Here is a 22676-nt window from a genome sequence, read left to right as displayed (position 1 = left end):
GTTAGTGTCTGCACAGCGGGAAGAGAAGGCCCTGTGGGGCTCATGGTGGGGGCGGGGTGTGATGTCAGCCTCTGCGGGTGAGGGCCTGGGGCCTGGGGCCTGGCTGGAGGAGGGCCTGTGTCCCTGGGGAGCTAAGAAGGACCCAAACAGGGGTGGCCAAGCGTGAACGGCCAGTTCCCTATTGAAGACAGCTCTGAGCTAATCTCCTCTGACCTGCGTTTGCCCTGATTAATTCTGACTTCGTTTTCCTTGAAGAAGTAACATGTATTCATTAGCAGAAACATGTTTTTTAAAGTTTATTTATTGGGGGGGGACGGGCAGAGAGAGAGGGAGAAAGAGAATTCTAAGCAGGCTCCATACTGCCAGCGCAGAGCCCAATGTGGAGCTCGAACCCACAGCAGTGAGATCATGACCTGAGCTGAAGCCAGGCGTCGGGTGCTTAACTGACTGAGCCACACAGGCCCCCCAGCAGACATATTTTTAACGATAACTGGGTGAGGGTAACAGCCCCTTCCCCCCTGACCAGAGGCATGTGTGTTAAAAGTTGGTTTACACACTTCTGTTTTTTTTGTTCGTTTGTTTTTGCAAGACATAAATGATTTTTATAAAACGCATTATTCTAGCACCGTGCCTTTTCCATTTAGTGCTACATTGGGACCACTTAAAAAAGTTTTTTTTAATGTTTATTTTTCAGAGAGAGGGAAAGAGAGACAGGGAGTGAGCAGGGGAGGGGCAGAGAGAGAGGGAGACCGAGAATCTGAAACAGGCTCCAGGCTCTGAGCTATCAGCACAGAGCCCGATGTGGGGCTCAAACTCACAAACTGTGAGATCATGACCTGAGCGGAAGTTGGATGCTTAACTGACTGAGCCACCCGGGCACCCCATGGGACCACTTCTTGTTATAAGCTGTCCTCTTAAGGCCTGACAGCCTGGGTTCAAATCTTGGCCCTGTCACTTAAAATGTTGGTGACCATGGACAAGGTAGCCTCCCGTTGTACCCATCTATAGAGTGGGATCACAGTAGTGCCTTCCTTAGGGGATTCTCATGGGGATTAGGTGAACATGTTGCACACTTTGGGATAGTGCCTCACAAGTATCCCAGAGCACTCAATAACACCATCACTGGTGATGGTGGGGGTGGTGATTATTATTTTGGTGCACTCTGGTAAGTAGAACAAAGTCCCCGGCCCAAGAGGTTCCCATCGTAATCTCTAGAATTGGTGACTAGGTTCTCCTCTATGGCAGAAGGCTCTCTACAGATGTGATTAACTTGATCTTGAGACGGGTAGATTATTCTGGATTATGGATGGGGGAGTGGTGTTATCACAGTGGTTCTTATCAGTGAAAGAGGGAGGAGGGTCAGAGTCTGAGAAGGAGATGTGATGACAAAGCAGAGGGCAGAGAGGTGAAATGAGTGGCTTTGAAGTTGGAAGGGGTCCACAAGCCAAGGGATGCAAGCCGTCTCCGGAAGCTGGAAAAGGTACAGGAGCAGATTCTCCCGTAGAGCCCTCGGAAGGAAGGGATCCTTTCTGACACCTTGGTTTCAGCCCAGGGAGACCCATTCTGCTCACCTGCAAAGCAGTAAGATCATGTGTGTTGTCTTAACTCCCTGAGTTTGTGGTTAATTTGTTACAGCAGCCACTGGAAATGACTATAGCCTCCTATCCAACTTAGACAAATCATAATATTTGCTTTGGATCTTGGTTTTTAAGAAGAGAGTGCATATAGCTAAGTCCTCATGTATACGCCTTCCTCCCTAGGGAAGCCAGGATGTCACTTTGATAATTAATTCCCATGCATTTTCTAACACTGAAAACTTGCATCTTTAATTAGCATACAGTCTCTTGTTAGGTATCCATATTGATATCAGTGGCTTTCTTTTAACTGCATTTAGGTTTCACTCGGTAAGGGCCCCTGATAGGACACCTGTTCTTTTGATGCTGGTAATTTAGGTTATTTCCTATGGTGGAAATCTTTCCGAGCATATGCCTTCTGTTTTGTTATAACTGGTTGTAGCTTTTGCCCTTTATCTTTTATTTTTAATTTTTTAATCCGTTTTATATTTTTGGGTATCATGTAGCTTCTTAGTTTGCTATGTCTAACATTGATCCTGGGAATATTTTTATTGCTAACTCTTAGGCACATCCCTGGTAATTTCCATAGGATGAATTTCCGGAAGAATTTCTGGGAGGAAGGAAAGGCTGTGTCCTGGGCTCTGGGTGCAGTGGTCCCCAGAAAGGCTGTGCCGACTTGTACGCCCCCCGTTGCTAGCATCTGGGCACCTGTCAGCTTTTATATCTTTCACAGATGTTAAATTCACAGGCAGTGAAAGGTCTTGTGAGCATTGTGGTTCCTCTTCCTCGTTTGGTAGTTGTTCTGTCCCAGGATGTGAAACCAGAAGCACGACTCCTCTTTTGGCTGAAGACCGTGGATCTCACTGTGGCATCAACATGACCGATTGGGGGGCACCTGGGGGGGGGGGCACCTGGGTGGCTCAGTTGGTTGAGTGTCCGACTTTGGCTCAGGTCCTCATCTCACGGTTCATGAATCTGAGCCCCATGTCAGGCTCTCTGCTGTCAGCGCAGAGCCTGCTTTGGATCCTCCCTACTCTCTCTCCCCCTCTTCTCTCTCTCTCTCAGAAATAAACATTAAAAACATTAAAAACAAAAAACCTGAGCAATTGGGATGGTGGTAGGAAAACGTATGAACCCATACTGTGGGCCAAGGCCTCTGATAGGTCCCCACTTAACCCACCCAGCAACCCCATGAGGTTGATATTTTCCTGATCTGCTGGATGAGAAGTTTGATGTCGAGGCAAGTCTAGTAATGTCTAAGGTTGGCAGCCTGGATATACTTCCAGTTATTCTGATGGCTCAGCTCATTTGTGTGTCAGGCTGTCTCCAGGGAGGAGTTGGGTGTCCTTTTCCTTTCTTGAGAGGAAGGCCTTGCATGACCTTTAATTTTGTAGTTGCTTCCAAAAATCTGCGTAACTGCATAGGGTTGCCCCAGAGTTGTCTACAGGGAAGGGGCTGGATTCTAGTTCCCCGAGGCAGGGAGCGTCTTGTCTGTCTCTGCACTTGTAACGCCAGGAGTTTCCAGTAGGCGCTCAATAAATGTATGCTGCTGAGCCACCACCTTTTCTTTCCTTGTAAAGGAGGAATCTACTTTCTGTTTCTATATTCGCCTTCTGTGGACATTTCATAGAAGTGGAATCCCAATATGTAGCTTTTTGTGTCTGACTTCTTTCTTTTTTTTTTTTTAAGTTTATTTTTTTTAAGAGAGAGACAGACCGAGAGACAGAGTGCAAGTGGGGGAGGCACAGAGACAGAGAGGGGGACACAGAACCTGAAGCAGGCTCCAGGTTCTGAGCTGTCAGCACAGAGCCTGGCGTGCGGCTTGAACTCAAGAACCGAGAGATCGTGACCTGAGCTGAAGTCGGACACTTAACCGACTGAGCCATCCAGTCGCCCCAACGTCTGACTTCTTTCGCTTAACATATGTTAAGGCTCGTCCACATTGCAGTGTGTGAGTGATCGATTCCTTTTTTATGGCTGAGTAGTGTTTCATTGTTAGGAGGGACCACATTTTGTGTATCCATTTCATTACTCGATGGACCTTCAAGATGTTCCCACTTTCTGGCTGCATGAGGAATGCTGCTGTGAGCATTTGTGGACAGATTTTTGTGGAAATAAGTTGCCTTCTTTGTGTATGTACCTAAGAGGGGACTTGCTGGGTCCCTTGTAACTCTGTATTGACTTGTTTGAGGGCCTGCCAGGCTGTTTACCACAGTGGCTGAGCCATTCGACATCCCCACCAGTTTGTCCACACCCTCGCCAACTCTTGTTACTGTCTGAGTTTTTGACGATAGCCATCCTAGTGGGGGTGAAGTCCTATCTCTTTGTGGTCCTGATTAGCATTTCCCTGATGGATCCTTGTTGTATTTTAAATAAAACTCCTTACACGGTTCTTGATTGATGCAGTGTTTTTCCATCAAACACTTAGTTTCTGTGGCAGCATCCAGTCGTACTTTGTCCCTCCTGGGTCCAGCATTGACACCTGGGTGCTTCCCATGGGGGAGCAAGTAAGGAAACTCAGGTTAGCGAGGAGCACACAGGTATGAGTGCTGATCATTGGGGATGTGATTCCTGGCTCGAGTCCAGAACTATAAATTTTAAACATCGACTTTTGGGGGACAAAAGGACCATTTTAGCCTAAGTCTCCGTAGTAAATGTTCAAGATCACCTGGGTGCTGTGGGTGAGATGTGGCATAGATTTTCCCTCATTTAAAGGTTGAATGCCTTGGCTCAGGGTGTATACACTTTCCTTCTCACCTCCCAACTGCCCACTTGAGCCTCTTGGCCTGCTGTTTGGCCAGCGGCTGCCCCCTATGGGGAAATGGAATTGGGAGGCACTACTGGCATAGGAATTACTGCCCTTGCTGAGCACTGTAAGCACGTGTGTATCTGTGTGATCATGTGTATGGATATTCACGTATAGTCTGCAGTCATCACATGAAGCCCGTGACTTAGGCCTTTGTGCCGGTGAAGTGAGCGAGCTTGGGTGACTGGCCCAAGGTTATCAAGCTTTTTAGAGGAACAACATCAGGCCAGTTTCCCCCATCACCAGGTGCTATAAAAACTTACAAGTCACAGACTGGGAGAAAATGTTTGCAAAACACATGGCTGATAAAGGGCTTGTTTGCAAAATATACAAAGAACTCTCAAAACACAACAATAAGGGGACGCCTGAATGGTTCAGTTGGTTAAGCATTGGACTCTTGATTGTGGCTCAGGTCTTGATCTCATGGTTTGTGAGCTCAAGCCCCATTTGGACTCTGTGCTGACTTGGGATTCTCCTTCTGCCCCTCCCCCATACTCTCTCATGCTTGCTCAAAATATATAAACATTAAAAAAAAAAAAAAGCCCACAACAGTAAGAAAACAAACCCAATTAAAAAGTGAGCAAAAGATCTGAGCAGATATTTTATTTGCTCACCCCCCATCCCACCCACCTCTCCCTTCTGTAGCTGAACTGGGCTACTTCTAGACCAGTGCTATGCAAAAGAAAAATGTGAATTGCCAGTGCCAACCATGTGTATAGCTTTAGTATTATTATTATTTAAAAGTTTATTTTTGAAAAAGAGAATGCAAGAGGGAAGGGGCAGAGAGAGAGAGGGAGACACAGAATCCGAAGCAGGCTGCATGCTCTGAGCTGTCAGCGCAGAGCCTGATTTGGCTCAGGTCATGATCTCGCGGTTTGTGGGTTCGGGCCCCAAAGTCGGAAGCTTAACTTACTGAGCCACCCAGGTGCCCCTATAGTTTTAAATTCCCAGTCACCACGTTAAAAAAGGTATGGAGAAAAAAAGAGAGGTGAAAATAATTTTATTTTATTTTATGTAACTGTGTGTATCTAAAGTATTTCAACATGGGCATGATATAATTATTACATGTAATATATTACATTCTTGTTTTTGGTCTGAGTTTTCAAAATCCAGTGTGTATTTGATCCCTACAGAACATCTCAGTTTGGACCAGTTCATTTTTGCATGCTCAATAGCCACATCTGGCCGTAGCTGCTATATCGGACAGCATAGCTCTGGAATATACCTCCTCCTTCCTTTTTTTGCATTACCCACTTCCTTTATAATTCCCACACTCTTCCTTCTCCCCCGAGAAACATAAGTGTTGTCCATGTGGCAGCTGCCATGGTGATCGTGATGGCAAATCCATATCTTGCTTGGTGAGGACAGGTGGCTTCATCTTCCCCACAGACACCGAACACGTGGGATTACGTGTGTCTGCTGGTTTTGCCATCTGCCTGGGCGTCTGTCCTAGATTTAGATGTGACACCTGATCGCGGGGCCAGAGGCTCCCGCAAATTACTGGGTAGCCCCGGTAGAACGTTCCTCTGGGGGTGGCCTGCGTGCTGGGTGGCACTGATCAGCCTGCTGACTGGGGAGTACGCAGGCACAAGCCTTTCCCCTCCGGCTGCTGATTTCCCAGTCGTCTGTCCCTCCCCTGTCCCGACTGGAGAGAGTGTATCTGATGGCCCAGTTACCACTGCCCAGCACACAAGTGGGGTCAGAAGCTGCCTTCCTAGAATGTGTGGCTGAGAAGAAGGCTCTATAACTCACGGAATCCAAGGGGCCAGGGCCTTGAGGAGCAGGAGCCTGAACCGCCTCTGGCATTCATCTTTCCTCGGCCCGTCGAATTTCCTTTCTGTCTCCTTGCACAGACCTCATCTGTAGAGCAGATCGTGTGGCCCAGGGTGCTGCTTTCTCTCAGCATCCACAGTTGGTCCTCTGTGTTTGTGGATTCTATAGTCCCAAATTTTCCTACTCCCTAAAATTTATTTGTAACCCCTGAACCAAATCTTGTGGGACTTTGGTAATACTTTGTAGACATGGAGGGAAAATTTTTGAGTCACCCGACATGCATGTTCCTAGTTGGCTTCCTTCTTGTGTCCACTCTTAAACTTTTTTAAATGTTATTTTTATTTTTGAGATAGTGAGCAGGGGTGGGGCAGAGAGAGGGGGAGACAGAATCCCAAGCAGGCTCCATGCTGTCGGCACAGCACGACACCCTGATATCATGACCTGAGCCAAAACCAAGAGTCGGATGCTTAACTGACTGGGCCACCCAGGCGTCCTGCTCTTACACTGGTAATAATTGTCCTTTTGTCAGATAGCTGAGTGCCATCTTATTCTCAGTTTGGGGCTTTTGGGTGTGTTTTTGTTGTTTGCAATACCCCCCAAGGGCAGTCTGGTGTTCCCAAGCACAAGAAGGCTGTGATACGACTTACGGAGAAATTACTAGGTGTTAGATAAGCTTTGTTCAGGCGTGAGTTTTACACAGCGCTGTTGTGAGTTCAGTGTTAATGAATCAATGATCTATATATATTAAAAAACATTTTTTTTAATATTTATTATTTTTGAGAGAGAACGAGCACGAGAGGGAGACACAGAATCTGAAGCACGTTCCAGGCTCCAGGCTGTCAGCACAGAGCCCAGTGCGGGGCTCAAACTCATGAACGATGAGATGATGCCTCAAGCCGAAGTTGGACACTTAACCAACTGAGCCACCCAGGCACCCCTCAATGATACATATTAAATAAGGTGTCTTTAAACAAAAACACACAAAAAACAAGGTTACGTATTGAACATTTGATAAAGATATCACGACCAGAGGCTTGATCGTATTTCCTCAAAAGCACTGGTTCGATGTTTGCTAATTCTTTTTTTTTCCTTTTTTAATGTTTGTTTTCAGAGAGAGAGAGTGCACGAGAGGGGGGTGGGTGGAGAGAGAATCTTAAACCCCACCCTCAGCACAGAGCCTGATGCAGGGCTCGATCTCACTACTGTGAGATCACGACCTGAGCCAATATCAGAAGTCAGATGTTCAACCAACTGAGCCATCCAGGCGCCCCAAGTATTTTCTAATTCAGTGTTGATGGTGACTTTACAGAATATAACCACCATGAATGATAGACTGTATGTCAATCCATGGGAGAGACTCGGGTTCTGCTTTTGTGAGGTGCCCACCACTTGGACCAGGGATGTGAATTCTAGAAGAACAAGATCCGATCTAGCCAGAAGACAGGTGGGAGAGTGTGCATCTGGCTTCCTCTTCAGGCTTGAGAGACAGTCTCCTGCCACAAAAGCCACATATTGGAAGTCTCATGGTGAAACACACAACTCAAAGTCCTGCTTCCAGAACTTTCCACCTACTCTTCCACAGTCCCAGGAGGTGCCAGACCTCAGGTTTGAGAGTGAAGAAGGTTGTTTCTTCTTCTACTGCAAAGTAGTAAAAGCTTTTAGGGAGCTGGTGTTGGAGGTGTGTGGTCAGGAGAACACATCAGGCTGTACCTATCAGACTGGTCACACGCAGGGGCCACTAACTGGTCACCTCTTTGCGTTCATTTGTCATTGCTTCATTCATTCCCCCCCGCCCCCCGTTTGTTCATTTAGTAACCTTATCAATAAACCAAGGGCAGTTGTTGAGAAAAATGGACATGATCTTTAATTTCATGGACATTGCTGGGGAGGGGCGAACATAGGTTAAATATGGACGTGAATGCATTTATAACAAAAACGAAGGTGAGTTTTCCTGCTCCCTGAGTGCTCTGGGAGGTTTTGTACCTGATGGGAGCCCAGTAAACGGCCACCAGACTGATCTAGCAGTCTGGCTTTGCAGACTGCTGGCATGCTTTGTGGCTCAGAGCTGCATCTGACCTGTGTCCCCGAGGGCAAGGGTCTGCATTCCTGGTGGCGATTCTGCGGTGGTTGATGTGCTGTGGAGGTCACGTGACATGGCACGTAAAAGCAGGTTGGATTTGGACGAGCCTGGGCTTGACTGACGGCTGTGCTGCTCTGTATCAGACGTCCCGTTTGAGTATTTGTATCTGTAAAACGGACACAGCGTTGGGGTCTACCTTGTGTGTTGGTGGGCAGCATAGACACTGGTATGTGAGGTCTTGAGCTCGGGCTTAATTGAGTGATTTTGTGGGCGGTATCAGCATTAGGGGATGGCTTTCCTGACTGGGGGTGCAGGACTTGTGAACAGGAAGGGCTTTCCCGATGTCAGTCTCCTTCGGAGAAGTGGATGCCTGGAAGCCGGTTTGGGATGGTGCTTTAATTACCTATTGCCGTATAACAAACCGTGTCACAACACAGGGCTTGAAACAGTAATTCTGTGGGTCGGGAATGTGGGCAGGGCTCAGCTGGGTGATGGGTCCTATGCAGTGTTGGCTCGAGTCCTCGAGTCCAGCCAGTTCAGCTGATGGCTGGGCGGGAATTTCCACCAAGGCTCTCCTCCCTTGCCTGCCCCTTGGTGCTCTTTCTGCCTCCCTCCACATGGCTAGTTTGGGGTTGAAACTGGCACAGTGTCACTTGTACATTTTTTTGGCCAAAGCACATCATAAGGCCAGCCCAGCCTCAAGGGTGGGGAGGCAGATTGCATCCCCTAATGGCAAGAGTGGTGAAGAATTAGTGGCCAACTTGGGCCCACCAGTGACAGAGACCATGGTAGCCAGAGGCATCTCTCAGCCTCTCTGGGTCTTGAGCTTGGATGTATCCAGAGGTCTAGAAAACAGCTCTGGTAGAGGGTCCCCTCCACAAAGACAGACAGAGGGAAGGGATGGGGAACCCAGGCCAGGATCTATGTGCTTATGCCAAACTTTGGGACTGGAACACAAAGTGGGAGGAACGGGGTCAGATCCAGGGATGGAAGTTCTCTCTGCTGTTGGTTTTCTGTCCACTGTTGGTTCCCCTGAGTGGAAAATCAAGTCTTCTGAGGGGACCTGCTTGTTTTAGCGGAGACAGGGGATGGGGATATAGTCTTCAAGGGAGAGCATTTAGGAGTGAGAGTCTTGTTTTGGGACCAACAAGGGGGGGTGTAGCAGGAATTGCCCTGCCAGATGCTCAGCGGGAGATGAGAGGGAGCAAAGATCCAGGCTCCTGTCCTGGGCCCACTGCTCCTTGCTCCGGTGACCGTGGGCAGTTGATGTAGCCCCTCTGACCCTCCATCTCTTGGTCTCTACGGAGGGGATCATAATGGTCTCACTCCTTACAGTTGGGGTGAGCTAATGCACATCAGGGTTTATAGCCCAGGTTTTGGACTGGAGTAAGTGCTCAGAAAATGTCAGCTGCTCGAAATAATGCTCACAGTGTGTTACCTTCTTTCCTGTCCGGATAGTGCCCACGTGGGGTTACCTTTGCAGGGAAATCGATGCTCACGTGGGGTTACCTTTATGACCCGGTCTGCTGTTGCGGTCATGATTTCAACCTGACCTAACTCCTTCTAGGACGGAAACCTTCTGGTTGCTGAGGTTAATTTGTAAGTGTTTCTCTCCTCCCAGTTAGGAAAGGAATGTGTGGTCATTGTCAGCAGTTCGGGAATTCAGAAGGCTTAGAATAAGCTGCCTGTGGCAGCACTCCCTGCCATGAACATTAATGCTGAAGGAGGTTGTTGAAGGGGGAGCAGTTTCTGTTTCTTCTGGACGGGGTGGGGAGGGGTCTCTCCTCTCTCTGGTGGGCCCATGCTAGGGTGTGGCCTCCCAGCCTCCTGACCCTCATCCGGGGGGCTCCGCCTGAGCGGGTTGGGGGCCCCACAGGACAACGAGGTGCTTACACTTGGCCGAGCGCTCTGAATGCCAGGGGCAGACCATCGAGTCCTTGGGTGATGTGTCCCTCCAGGAGGAAGCTTTGGGGGCTGCGAGACCACCCTGGACGGCTTTCTAATTTGCATCTTGAGAATAGCCACGGCCGGTGGCTCCACCCCTGCCTGCCTTCTGTTCACTTACCCTGTCCGCAGGTTCTTGCTCTTTGAAGGCCATTGGGGCTCAAAAGCCGTCTGGAAGACTGAGGATCCACCTCGTTGTGGGGGATCCGGTTTTGATGCCTGGTGTTCCAGCGTCTTTGGACGTGTCTCCTTGGATTCTCTGGGTTGTCTTGGTGGGAATCTTCGTAGGTCATCAGTGCACCGTCTTGTAGTGCTGTTCAAGTTACTCTTCAGAGACGGCACTGGGAAGGTTACCCCAGTTTGGGGCTAAGAATGGGGCCACCTCCCGAGTCTGAGACGGCGACCTTGTTCCTTGCTAGAAATGATGACTTACTCCGGAGATGACGGGGGAGGGAGGGGCACTGTTCCTTGGATGCCCGGGGCCACGTTCCAGTTGTGACTTCCGTGGATGGGTGATGGGGCTTCTCGGAGCCAGGTTTCTTTGCTTCTCTACCCATTTCACAATTCCGCAGTCAGGGCCTAGAAGGCAACAGGCACTGGATGTGTTGGGTGCTTAATAAATGGAGGCAAATGACCCCGACAGAGTCCTTTCTGTGAACCTTGTAGGCTGGTGGGAAGAGAGGGATGATCCAGGAGGAAGATGAAGGCTGTCCTGCCTGATGAAGACAACTCAAGGGGGATGGGGAGAACCCTCCTTAGGGATGTTCAGCAAAGGGCCTCTCTGAAGAGGGCACTTTCAGGCCTCAGTCTCCCTGTGGATAAAATGGGAACAATAGTAAAACCTAGGTCACTAGGCAGTTAGCAAGATGGAATGAATTACTGTGTGTAAAGCATCTGTCCTCCCCTAAAAACAAAAAGGTGTTTTAAATGTCATCGTTTCACTATTATGCCGGCTCGAGGGGAGTCTTCCTTTTCCATGTGCATGCATGCGTGTGTGTGTGTGTGAGTGTGAACACACGCCCACACCTGCATTCCCCTGACTGTCGGGGGTGTGTTTACTTCCATTGTCCAGGTCAGTGCTGCCCGGAGGCTTTTAGGAAGGAAGGGTGCCCTTCACCCCTTTGACAGAAGTTCTGGGGACACGATCCCACCATGCCGGGCCACTGACCCTGTCATGTGGGTGCCTCCATAGTAACCTGTTCTTCATGCCCCTCTGCACAGGCATGAGCTTGCACACTTGAGCGCGCGCGCACACACACACACACACACACACACACACATGCACACATACACCGAAACATCACATCCATTTAAAAATCAACACAATCTTCTTGTCTCCGTTTGAGAACACATGGACTCTTCGTGAAATCCTTCTCCAGATTTACAGTTCATGGATTCTGTTCTTCGGATGCTCGAACACTACGAATGGTGCTCTAGCCTCTTTATTAAGCTTGGAGGTGAGCTGTAGGACGTTGGGTGCCTGGTGTGTTCTCTGTGTTGGATAAAGAAGTGGGCAGCGTTGATCAGGAGGCAGACAGCTGTGTGGCTGCAGAATGAAAGTGTCCATTAGGGAGACTCCAAGGATTTTGCTGTTACAGAAAGAGGCACATAGCGACTAGTGGTTAAGGACCAGCCCACTGGAACTGCCCTGTCCCACTCCTCAAGTGCCTTCTCTCTGGCTCTGTGACCTTGGGTGAGTGACTTCACGTCTCTGGACTTTTTTTTTTTCTTCATCCACAGAACGAGGATAATCAGAGCTGCCTTGCGGATTGCGGCAAATTTTTAGTGAGTTAATCCGTGTGAAGTACATGGTGCAATTCCTAGCATCCAAAAAGCTGAATAAATGTCTGTATTTATTTTCTACAATTTCAGGTTTATTTATTTATCTGTTTAAGGTCCTGTTTGTTTAGAAAGTTATTTTTTTGAAAATTATCTGAGCTACTGACATGATTTTTTTTTTTACCTCAGTAATACGGTGTTTTGTTTTGTTTTGAAAGATGATTCCTGGATAATATAGTCTTTCTGTACAGATTTAAGATACCACCTTTTTATACAATATTTGGATTTTCATTTGTACTCCATTGATCTGTGTACTTAACCTAATACCAAGATCACCGTATTTAATTTTACAAAGATGTATCATACACTTTTATATATGGTAGGGCAATTCCCCTCTCCCGGCTCTTTTAAAAATTTTATTTGAGAACAATTTGATACTGTATTTTGGTATTTACTCCTTCATACAAATTATAGAATTTTATAAGAAGCACAAGAATTCTAGAGAAAGTCATTTGGGGATAAGACTGAGGCAGCATTTAATTTATATGTCAGCTGGCTTTGAAAACATCTTTTATTTAGCATACCATATAGCTAAATTAAAATTTTGAATCATAGCCTAAATTAAAATATTTAACATATATTTTAATTATTTTCTCATTTTGATTAATACTGCAAGAATCAAGAAAATGCATTTTTCAAAAGAAAGTGTTCATATTTTGTAAAAAATAAGCAGAACACTAATTTTATCATGATTTTATGTATTTCATTGACTCTAATGTATTAAAAATTTTACTAGCCAAAAAAAACCCAACAACAACAAAAAGCTGAATAAATGTAAGCTATTATTTGTAGGAGATTAAGATCATGGGCATGGGCTAGATAGCCTGCATTCAAATGCTCATTGGTGGGTGACCTTGGGTAAGTCATTTCACTTAGTTTACCCTTTAATTTAAAATTGGGGAGAATAGGGGCACCTAGGTGGCTCAGTCAGTTAAGCATCCGACTTTGGCTCAGCTCATGATCTCGTGGCTCTTGAGTTCGAACCCCGTGTCAGACTCTGTGCTGACAGTTCAGTGCCTCGAGCCTACTTCGGATTCGGTGTCCCCCCTCTCTGCCTGCCCCTCCCCTGCTTGCATTCTGTCTCTCTCTCTCTCTCTCAAAAAAAAAAAAAAAACCATGAAAATAGGGGAGAATAGTCTCTTAAAAAAAAACCATGGAAATAGGGGAGAATAAAATGTCCATTGACAGACAAATGGATAAAGATTTGACCCCCCCCCCACACACAAAATGGAGTATTACCTGGTGATCAAAAAGAATGAAATCTTAACCATTTGCAACAATGTGGATAGAACTAGAGTGTATTATGGTAAGCAAAATAAGTCCAAGAAAGAGAAATATTCTGATTTCACTCATGGGGAATTTAAGAAACAAAACCGATGTACCCAGGGGAAGGGAAGGAAAACTAAGATAAAAACAGAGGGAGGCAAACTGTACAGAGAACGAACCGAGGGATGCTGGAGGGATATTGGGTGGGGGGAGGGGCTAGATGGGTGATGGACACGAAGGAGGGCACTTGTGATGAGCCCCGGGTATCGTATGTAAGTGATGGGTCTCTAAATTCTGCTGAAATCATTATTACACTACATGTTAACTCACTTGAATTTAAATGAAAGAGGGGAAAACAGTGCCCATGTCATCACGTCGGGTGGATTAAAGGAGTTAATATGTGAGTGACCAGGAGAATGTTTGGCACGTGGTGAGTGCTGAACGCACAGTGGTGGGTGACAAGTGATGATTTGGGTATCAGGTGTTTACTGACATGTCACCAACTGCCCCCAAACTTTGTGGCTTAGAACTGCAGCCATCTCTTACTCTGCTCGGTCCACGGGCGGTTCTCACCGGCCTTCCCGTGCGGGTGCCCTCAGCCGGCTGAAGTCGCGAGTCGCCCGGCTTACGCGGCTGGCGGTTGGTACTGGCTGTTGGCTGGGGGCCTCTGTTCTGCACGTGGCCCCTCCTCCGGGAGGCTGGCCCCGCTTGCTAACGTGGCGGTCTCCGGGAAACCTTCGAAGAGGCAGAAGACGGGAGCTTTGGAACTTACCTGCTGTCACCTCTGCCTCATCTGACTGGTCGAGGTGCAGGTCACGAGGCCAGCCCAGATCCGAGGAGAGGGAGGCAGACCCCTCTTCTTGCTGGGAGGGGTGATGACCGTGCCTGTCATTGTCCCACAGTGCCTTCTTCATTCTTCGTCGTCATCTCGAGGGGCACCGTCCACTCCTGCATGCAGGGCACTGGAGTGGTTTTGAGCTCCCTTTATCAACTGTGTTTCATGTGACTACAGCACCAGTAAACGCTGTTGGTAAAAGACAAGTGCTCACGGTGTACCTGCTCTTCGTGAAGACGTCAGATATGTATGCAGAATATCAGAGGATACGTGGTGATTCTGTGACTTAACACACTTATCGAGGACCCCCGATGTATCAGGCTCAGGCCGCGATGTGCAAAATCCAGACACGCTCCCTTTTGTCATAGAGCGTCTGGTCTGGTTTCTTATTACTGGGGGGGAGGGGGAGGGGTTAAGTGAACCGCTCGGGTTGAGGTCAAGAACTCAAAGGAGAAGTCCCGAGTCTGGGAGGGAGGGTGCAAGATAGAGGGACCTGGCTGTCGTCTCCTTGTTGCTTCCGACCACGTGACCTGGGCTCAGTCACTTCCTCTTTGTGGCCTGGGTTCTGATCTGTGAAGTGTGGAGACTAGTACTGACTTCATAAGGTTGCTGTGAGAATTCAGTGAGCTGGTGTGTAAGCTCTCACAATTGTTCAGGTCAATTCCACCCTCTGTGCCGCCTTTGGTTTCCTCCTTGGTGAGGGTGTTTCTGGCTTGGATTGTCGACGGCTCCAGTCAGCCCCTCCCGTCTCCACATCAGGTGTATGTCCCTGTTAGTCTCTTGTGCCATCGTGCCCCACGCCATGGCCGGCCCGTCTGGGTACTGCAGACTTGTCTGAGGGGGCGAGCATCATTCTTCCTCTGCCTTGGGCCAGGGATACCCTTTGGCTGCAGTGAAACAGAGCTCTGGGGGCCTCTGCATCAGGAACCATGTGTCTGGAGAGGGCTGTGTTTCTGGAGGCCCCCAGGGCCTGGCGACCGCCAAGCCGGAGCCGTTCATCCGGGCACAGCCTTCGTCACACGTGGCAGGCCTGGTTGGCACTCCCAGGCAGTGGGGGATGGTTGGAGTAGCTTCTGTGACGTGCCCCTTGTGAACTTCCAGGGAAGACGAGGGGTGCCTAGCCCATCACCCTGATGTCAGGGAGGAGGGTGGAAGGCATGGGGGCTGGTGTTTAGATGGAACATGAATGGGGAAGGTTTGCTTCCTCTTCCATAAATTAGCGGGAAGTCCTAGTATTTTTTAAAGTTTTGGTGGGGGACTCTTGAAAGGAAAAGGAAAAACTAATACTAGTTAGGGGCATTCCCAGTAGCATCATTTTATTTCATTCTCCCAGCCTCCCCTCCCCTACCATTACAGTGGGTTATAATGTACCTCCTGATTGACAGTTGAGGACGCCAAGTCTCAGAAAGGCCCAGTGAATCGCCCAAGGCCACACAGCCAGCGAGGGGCAGAGTTGGGGTCCAAAACTTGGTCTGCCGGCCTCTAGGATTTGCTGGGGTATGACAAGGCTTGGGTATGTGACATTAATCCCCTGTAGGGCTGAAGGCTGCTTTGAGGGGGTGCATGGGGTGGGGGGAGGCTGCTCTGTGTCCCTTCCAGAGCCAGATGACAAGGCAGAGTTGGCAGGAGGACTCATGAGTCCCCTTTACAGACAGGCTCAGAGGAGCTAACGGTTGGGCCCAAGCACCCAGGAATCCTGAGGCCCAGCCAGGTGCATCTCCTGACTCCTTGTCCAGTGCTCTTCTACCCTTCCTTGGGGGACACAGTCACCTGACAGTCACCTGGGCTACCTCAGGAAGGCTGGACTGTGTCCCATTGTAGTTTTTTATTTATTATAAAGTTTTAATGTTTGTTTGTTTTTGAGACCGAGAGAGAGAGTGAGTGAAGGAGGAGCAGAGAGAGAGAGGGAGACACAGAATCCCAAGCAGGCTCCAAGCTCTGAGATGTCAACACAGCGCCTGATGTGGGGCTCAAACCCACGAACCATGAGATCATGATCTGAGCCAGTCGGATGCCCTGCTATTTTAGTTTTTGAAAATTATATGGGCTACAGTCTTTTCTTCCCTCCCCCTCCCCCTTCTCTTTTCGGGAGAGAGAGAGAGTGTGTGTGTGTGTGTGTGCGTGTGCGTGCGTGCGTGCAAGTGGGGGAAAGGGGCGGAGGGAGAGAGAATCTTAAACAGGCTCTAAGCTCAGCACAGAGCCAAATCCCACGACCCTGGGATCATGACCTGAGCTGAAATCAAGAGTTGGACGCTCAACCAACTGAGTCAGCCAGGTACCTCGGGCTGTGGTTTTATTTTGCAGTACAAGAGGAATACACGTTCATTGTTGAAAATTTGGAAAAATACAGAAAAACACAGATAAAAGAAAAATCTCTCCCATGGCCTACCATCCAGGGATCACTGGAACCAAAATGGAATTTGATTGCTTTTCTATAAATATGTTCAATTTCAGGGCACCTGGGTGGCTCGGTCGGTAAAGCATCTGATTTCAGCTCAGGTCATGATCTCACGGTTTATGAGTTTGAGCCCCGCATCGGGCTCTGCTGACAGCTCAGAGCCTGGTGCCTGCTTTGGATTCTGTGTCTCCTTCTCTGTCTGCCCCCACCTGCTTATACTCTGTCTCTCTCTCTCAAAAGTAAATAAACATAAAAAATATACATATATATATATGCTATTGAATTTCATCTTTGAGGGTTTTGATCTTCTGGGAGCTGGAAGATATACCTGGTATTTTTTTTTTTAAACTTCAAATGACCTTTATCAAGGTATAATTTACATACAATGATACGCACGCATTTTAAGTATGAAGTTGAGTACACTTTGATGCATACATACCCATCATCCTGATCAAGACAACACATCCATCAACCCAGAAATTCCGTCCTGTCCCGGTTAGTACCCTCTCCCCAGGCATCCCCTGACCTGCTTGCTACAACTCTCAGCTTATTCTTCTGTTCTACAATTTCACATCCGTGAATGACACGGTATGTGTTTTTGTGTGTTTGGCTTCTTGGGCTCAGCGTAACCTTCTTGGGGTTCATCGTGCTGTTGGGGGTATGGGTGGTCCGTTCTTTTCTGGCGTGGAGTGGTGGTCATTTGTAGCCCTCCATTTTACCCTAGTCTCCTAATGGGTGACCCGGGGCACGTCAGTTTCCCCTTCTGTCAAATGGGGGGAACTTGTACCCACATTATTGGATGGTTAGGATTCAGTGAACTTCTCTGAGCGGTTAGAAGAATTCCTGGCACACAGCAGGTGCTTCGTAAAACGGTGGTGGTTGTTGCTGGTAACAACGATGGTTTCGGTTGTCTGTTTCTGTGTGACAAACGGCATCCAAAATGTGGTGGCGGATATGGGAGTTTCCAGCTTGGGCCCTTGCAGATAACGTGGATGAGTGAACAAAAGAGTCAAAAAGGACAGCCTTCATGGCTTCTGCCTTCGTCGTGGGCTCGGGTACCGTGCGTCTTGGCGACCGGCTAACGGGCAGCCGTTGCGGAGATGGGCAGGTTTGGTTTTGAGGTGGGTCCTGGGGCTCTGATCTGCTCAGCCCTGTGTCCTGCTCTGAGTCTGGCTCTAGTCTTTCTGGGTAGATGTACCCGTTGCCTCATTTGAGCCTCAGGAAGTGGCCTCTGTAGAAAAAAAAAAAAACCTGAGCAGCGGGTAGTGAGCCGTCGGCCAAGTGAGCAGATCACTGGAGCACACGGCTCCAAAATAGAGCTTTCTCTGCTCAGGCCCCAGGCCAGTGGGGGCTGCGGCAAATGCTTTGCATACTTTCTTACCCAGAAGGAAAGGTTTTATTGTGAACAACTTTTTGAGATCAAAAGAAAAAAATACCTCCAGAAGATCCAAGTTGGTTTTTTAGTTTAGTTTAGGTTTGTTTATTTGTTGTTGTTGTTTTTTCAGAGCAGCACAATGAGAGCTAGACCAGCCTGAGTTCAAATCCCAGATCTTGCATGTGCAGGCTGTGTGCTCTTGGGCAAGTTCCTTAAGCTCTCTGAGCCACAGTTTTCCCCTGTGTTAACCGGCAAAGATGAGCTCAGACTCGCCAGTGTGTATGCAAAGTACCTTGTACTGCATTTGAAACATGGTAGGGAAGCTGCAAATAGGGATTGTCTTCTTTTTTTTCTTCTTCTTCTCTTTCCTTGTCCCAGAACTTGTGCCTGTTTCCATTAGGTAGACTTGTGGGGACGGATAAGCTTTGGCTTTCCTGGGAAGGTGTTTCCAAAACCATGTTTGAAGTAATCCACTCCTGCCTGCGGGCACTGGAGAGGCGTATATGGTAGGCGTGAAGCATGGCCCCAAAGATGTCCACGTCCTAATCCCTGGAACCTGAAGATGTGTTACCTGATTGGCAAAAGGACTCTGCACATGTGATTAAGTTGAGGATGGGGAGATCATCTTGGATGGTCCAGGCAGGCCTGGTGTCCTCCCAGGGCTCTTAACAGGAAAGAGGCAGGAGGGCCAGAGGAAACAAGCAGCGGTAGAGGAAGGGCCACGAGCCAAGGAGTGCAGTCAGCCAGGCTGCTCACGGATGGGTGGAACCAGTCTCATCCCTCAAGCCTCCAGGAGGGGCCAACCCTGCTCACACCTTGGTTTTAGCCCCGCGTGACTGTGGCCTTGGAACTGGAAGAGAGTAAGCCAGTAAGCTTGTGGCAATTTGTTACAGCCCCCGAAGGAAGCCTGGCATGCTAGGCTTTTGTTACTGTGGTTCATGATAGGACGTCTGTTCACGTGTAGGTTTTTGATCCTCTGACTCAGACAGACGTTTGATTGGAGTTAGGGACGTGGGGCATTCGGGCCGCTCAGGGGCCGGGCCTTGGAGCTCGGGTCTGTGTGGGCAGGTGGCCGTGAGCCCCTGTGTCTGGGGTGGCTGCTGCAGAGGTGTCCTCTGTCTTCCTCCCCGGAGGCTGGAGGGTGTGTGAGCCGCCTCCAGGCTGGCGTCCAGGCATAGCACAGCCACAGCGCTGTGCTGCCCCTGCTTTCTCTGAGGCACGCGCTTCCTTGCCTGCTGTGGGTTTGTATTTAAGGTTTGCAAACGGTTGCTTTAGTGTGGTTCGGCACCAAAAAAGCCCCGGAGCTGTGAGGGTCAGAGACCACGGCCAGCCTCCTCAGGGGAACAAACCCGGGCTCAGCTCCCAGACCCTCTGTTGGGATCCTGTTTGGATCAGTCTGGGGCCCTCCTCCCTGTTCCTCCTGTGCTGTGTTTGTGAGGCGATGGGGCGTGTCGGAGGTTGGGCATCCAAATCCAGGAATACCTGTTAAAATGAAGAAACCACTCCGATGCTGAGAAAGGGCAACCTGTCCCATGGCTGGGATCATCTTGTGGGTTCCCATTGTGTGACCTCTGCTCCTTCTGTCTTTCCCCATGACCTCCCCTTTCACTGGACGCTGACTCCCTCTGTAGGCAGAATACCATGGCCGCCAAAGGTGTCCCTGTCCTAGTGCCCGGAGCCTGTGAATGTGTGAGTTCACACGGCAGATGTGACTGAGTTAAGGAGCCACAGGTGGGAGATGATCCTGGGTGTTGGGCTTGGGCCCCACGTCCTCTCACAGCGGTTTTTAAACCTGGAAGAGGGAGGCAGAAGGTCAGGGTCAGAGATGGAACGATTCTGGCCCTAAAGATCGAGGAGGGGCCACCGCCACGAGATGCAGGCGGCCTCTTGAAAGCTGGAAAAGGCAAGGAAACAGATTCTCCCTGGAGCCTCCGGAAGGAGCAGAGCGATGTTAGTCTATGGACACCCATTTTGGAAGGCCGATCTGCAGGGCTGGAAGGCAGGACGTTTGTGTTGTCTTAAGCCAGTACATTGCTGGACGTCTGTTAGAGCAGTCCCGGGAAACGAATCCCCCCCAAATGTGGGTCTCCATTGAGGTGCCTTTCCTTCGTCTGCTGGGTGAATTCTTATCGAGCCCCGACCATGTGCCGAACATTCTGCTGGTGTCGCGGTCCCCGAGTTGAGTGAAGTGAGGCTCTGGCCGTCAGGGTTCACTGTGGAAGTGGGCAGAGAGTGAGACAAGGGGAAGATCCTAGCACGGTGCATGCAGGGTGCTGTGGGATCGTAGGGAAGGGCGTGGGATTCAGACTGGGGCCACAGCGGGGTTCTCAGAAAAAGTCATGGAACGAGAGGAACGTTGAGCTTGGAGAAGGGGCTCCAGAAGTGTCCAGCCATCTCCAGGTTCTCTCTCCTTGGGCATCTAGTGAGTCCTTCACACTCAACCTGTCTAAAACGAAATGTTGGAAAGTGTTGCCAAAAAAAAAAAAAAAAAATTAAGGCCTTCCCCTTTATTTTTCTTTAGGATTTTATTTTTAAGTCATCTCTTCATCCAACAGGGGATCAAAGTCATAAGCCCACGATCGAGTCACATGCTGCACTGACTGAACCAGCCAGGCACCCCAAGGCCTTGCCCACTAAAACCTGCACTGTTTTCCCCACCATGGTGAGAGGTACACTATCCCCCACTCACCTACCTGCCCCAGAGTCCTCCTGCCCCCTCTCTGTTTCACCTCTGGGGTCTGTGGGTTTCATCCCTTTTTGGAGACCTGTTTTCCCCCTGCCAGGGGCAGAGGTCTAGAATCCCAGCTCACACACGGAGGGGACAGATAAAGGTGTCAGTACAACCTGTGGGTCCATACAGGTAGCAGGGGCCAGTAAGCGTCATGGCCAAAGGGTGCACCCCAAAGACAGACCTGATAGGTTCATATCCCCGCTTTGCACCTGCTAGTGTGACCTTGAAGTCAAGTCTTCATCATGCATACCTCTGTCTCACTGACGGAAAGGGAACAACGGTAAGACCTATGCCATAGAGATGCTTCAGAATTAAATGTTAATTTATAAAAAAGCACTTAGGATAACAGTCTCAGTAAATGGTGGTGGTGGTGGATGGAGAAGCCACTTACTAACTGTGCCCTCTGAGTGGTCTTGTTAACCTCCGTCCTTGGTTATAAATCCTTCTATGCCCATGTTCCAGAGCAAGAAATGGAATCCCAAAAAGGAGCGTGACTTTCCTGAAGCCACTTGGCTGGAAGAGCTTTGCCATGATTTTTCCAGTACATCTTTCAAGGCAGCCTGAGACCATTTTGAGCAACTCTTGGGTTGTTGGGTTTTTTTTTTGTTTTTGGAAATTTCTTCCCATATCCCTTTGGGAGTCTTGGATTTTACTGCTGGAGTCTGCAGACAACCCATGTGATAACTGAAGCCAGGACACTTGGCCCAGAACTTGTCTCTGCACTCAGCCTCCTTAGTTCCCATGAGGAATTGCCTCGTGCTCCACGGGTTTTCCGTCACTGTGCTTGTGGGGCGTAAGGATGCACTTCCTTGCTGACCTTATGCTGAAATGAAGACTCACCAGTGTTTTTCACGGTGTGCAAGGGAAGGCGCCTCGTCAATTAATGTCTGCTACGTCAATTGACATTTAGAGCACCGACTGCTTCTGCATAGCTGCAATTAAGTTTTCAGACCCGAGAATAGAATCTTCCATTTATTGGAGCGCCTGGGTGGTTCAGTTGGTTAAGCGTCCAACTCTTGCTTTCGGCTCAGGTCAGGATCTCACGGTTCTGCACTGACCGTGCAGAGTCTGCTTGGGATTCTCTCTCTCCCTCTCTCTCTCTTTGCCCCTCCCCTGCATGCTCCTGTGCTCACTCCCTCTCTCAAAAGAAATTTTAAAAAACTTAAAAAAAACCTTCCATTTATTGCTTTAAAAATCCAACCTCTTCTGTTCCAGACGAGGGATCAGAAACTCCATTACTGTAGGATACAAGGCCCAATGACCCAAATAAGTGGAAAGACAGGGTCTCAGAAAACATACAGGCTGTAGGATAGGTGAGACGCCAGGATGGGTGTGAACTGTGTTCAGTGGGGGGCCCACACATGCCTGGTAAAGGGTGGGCAAATCGTACCCCACTCTACAGGCCCAGGGTCAGCAGATGTGAGGCTGAAAACATAGGTCGTTCCTGTAAAGTTTCATTGTTATTAAAGACTGACTCAGTTGAACAAATAAACAACATGATCTTGACCTGACAACACAAATCTGCTGCCAGATGCAGTTCCCCAGCCAATGGTTTCTAAAATCTGTGTGGACTGGGGAGGATTTTCATGATTTTTATTACTGAGTTGTCACGTGGTGCTTCCTCCTTTGTTTGTATGAGCCACAGTTGTGATCGGTGGGTCTTTGGGGTCTGGAGAGGATCCTGGGAAGATCTCCTGGGATGACCTCATGCAGGTTATAAAACTTACCTGGGACCCTGTTCCTTTGTGTAAGCTGGCTGTGCAGCACCGGCCTTCCAGAGTCTGCCGTGAAGGCGGATAGATGCGACGTTTCTCGTTGCCCGGGGATGGGTGTGTTATGTGGAAGGTTGCAATGAATGTGAAGTTCTTTCCTTTCAATTTGCATTCCTTCTCTTTGCCAAATCTTGGATTTAAGAAAAAAAGGAGGGGGGGAGTGGGGACGCCTGGGTGGCTCAGTCAATTAAGCATATGACTTCGGCTCACGTCATGATCATGCTTTTCATGGGTTTGAGTCCCTTGTCAGGCTCTGTGCTGACAGCTCAGAGCCTGGAGCCTG

General features: G+C 48.9%; 1 protein-coding gene across 4 annotated transcripts in view; it reads left to right on the top strand.

Moving 5' to 3' along the window:
- Positions 1-22676, top strand: part of PLCG2 (phospholipase C gamma 2) — a 152607-nt gene that overhangs the window by 16757 nt on the left and 113174 nt on the right. The window contains exon 1 of one of the 4 annotated variants that reach the window (XM_053210829.1): positions 6944-8459. The exons of the other annotated variants lie outside the window; for them this stretch is intronic. The gene's annotated coding sequence lies outside the window, so the exon portion shown is untranslated. Of the gene's footprint in view, positions 1-6943; positions 8460-22676 lie in introns of those variants that run through there. 4 annotated transcript variants of the gene reach the window in all.

The sequence above is a fragment of the Acinonyx jubatus genome, chromosome E2 (genome assembly GCF_027475565.1).
Source record: "Acinonyx jubatus isolate Ajub_Pintada_27869175 chromosome E2, VMU_Ajub_asm_v1.0, whole genome shotgun sequence".
Lineage (NCBI taxonomy): Eukaryota > Metazoa > Chordata > Mammalia > Carnivora > Felidae > Acinonyx > Acinonyx jubatus.
This window is presented reverse-complemented; position numbering and strand designations above follow the sequence as displayed.